We start from the raw sequence: 2,267 nt of genomic DNA on the forward strand, positions 1-2,267 counted from the left end.
ACTGACAACAATACAAAGGCTATTTACTTACTGGACTGTAGGTTCTTTAGAAAAAAAAATTATTTTAATGTTTTTAAAAATTTGAAGCTTCTTAAAATAAATATAGTATTATTTGTATAAACTTTATATTTTTACTATGTCAAATTGAAATAGAAATAATAAGAATATTTCTATTATTACATTTTCTTAATTATTTTTGTTAATATTGTATTATTTAACGATAGAGAATAATGAAAGTTGTTGTCATTTTAATTCAAATCAAAAATATTTATTAACAATAACAATATGATCTCAGAATTATTTCCATTATTTTTTGTTTATAATATTATTTTCAATACATAATAATTTTAAATGTTTCATAAGTTAATATAAATTCATGTAAAATAATTTTTATAATAACTTCTCGTCCGTAGGGCGGACCGATCCTATTACACAGAGTAAGGTCTAATGATCCCAAATTTATTAAATATCAAAAAGGAAATCTACAAGTATATATTTATATATTTATGCATATACGTTTTAATTTCCATGCAAACGAAAATTATTTAGAGTTCATTTCACTTCATGATTTCCCCCCAACAATTTTACTATGAAGGTTTCATTTAATTTTGTATAACTAAAAAATTAGACAAGTTTAAGCACACTAATCAAAGCCAAAGTAACTAACTGTTTTGTTTTTAAATGAGCCATGCTTGCGAAGAAGTAATGATTTTTACTTTTCACTTTCTGAACATAAACACTAACTTTATTTAAAGGTAATGATTATAGTTTTCTCCCAACAATGGTTTCTTATCATATAACTCTTCACCCTAAAATTATGACATATTATGGACCAACAGTTTAAGCACATACACGTCGAAGGGCATGGTCTCGTGACAATATTATTTTAATAGATACAAAAAAGTATTTTTGTTATATAGTATTGGATACCGTAATAATTATCAGGTTGTGTCCATAGTCAGTAGGAACTAGCATATTAGTTCTGCTTTTTTTTTTTAACTGGCTTTCATATTATTGCTGCTTTTGTATGATGCTTATCACTTTTTCAGTGTATAAGAATATTGCTGTTTTCATTTGTATATTCCGTTACATACTTGATCCTGATGCATTGTTCATCCTTTTCGCCAATATCTACTTTAAACTTTAGTTATGCCTCCTATTTAATTGGCTGAACATGTTCATTGCACTACAAAAAAACAGCGACATACTGAGGGAAAAAATTGTCAGTATGTCGTCAGAATGACATTATTCCGACGACATACCGACGAAACAAGTCCTCGGAAATAACTCTTCGGAAATTCATTTTTCCTTGAAAATCTCTCTGAATTTTCCGACGGAATTCCGAGGAAACAAATTTCCGAGGAAATTCCGAGGACCACCAGTTCGTCGGAAAGCTCCTCGGAGCTTTCCTCGGAATATACCGAGGGAGAACTTCCTCGGGATATTTCGATGGACTTTCCGATGGTCCAATCCTCGAAAGTTCCGACGAAATGTTCCTCGAAATTTTCATCGAAAGTTCCGACGAAATGTTCCTCAGAATGTTCCTCGAAATTTTCATCGGAAAATTCTGAGGAACGGGTCCCTCGGAAAATTCCGAGGAACGGGGTACCTCGGAATATTCCGAGGAACATGTCCCTCGGAATATTCCGAGGAACATGTCCCTCGGTATATTCCGAGGAACGGAAATTTCCGAGGGTTCATTTCCTCGGAATTTAAAAAAAAAATTAATTTTTTTTTAAAAAATAAAATTTTTAAAATTTAAATTCGAAAATATAAGAATAAAATTAAAATTGAAATCATTAAAATTAAAATTAAAATTTAAACTTAAATTCGAAAATATTCAAAGTTTCACAACTAAAAATAAAACATTCCGAGTTTTTGGAAAAAAAAAAACTATGGGTCTGGCACGTCCGGGAACACCTCGTTCGGGTACATCCTCTGCATCATCTCCATCATTTGCTGGTTCAGCCTCTTCTGTGCCTCATAGCCCGCCTGTTGAGCCGCCATCTGGGTCTCCAACAAAGATATGCGATCATCCTTGTCCTTCAACTGAGCCGTAAGTACTTCTGGATCAACAAAGGGCGGTGGATCTGCCTTATTGATTTCCCACTTCTTCTTCCACTCGTGGATCTGCTTCTCATAGTTGTCCATAACTTTATGGACGAAGTGGTGATAGATAAAGAACGTCTCATCGGAATTCCAGTTGAACTCTTGCTGAAAAAAAACACAATTAGTAGAAAATTTATATTAAAGATTAAAAATATAAG

The sequence above is a fragment of the Brassica oleracea genome, chromosome C2, assembly GCF_000695525.1.
Source record: "Brassica oleracea var. oleracea cultivar TO1000 chromosome C2, BOL, whole genome shotgun sequence".
In the NCBI taxonomy this organism is placed as follows: domain Eukaryota; kingdom Viridiplantae; phylum Streptophyta; class Magnoliopsida; order Brassicales; family Brassicaceae; genus Brassica; species Brassica oleracea.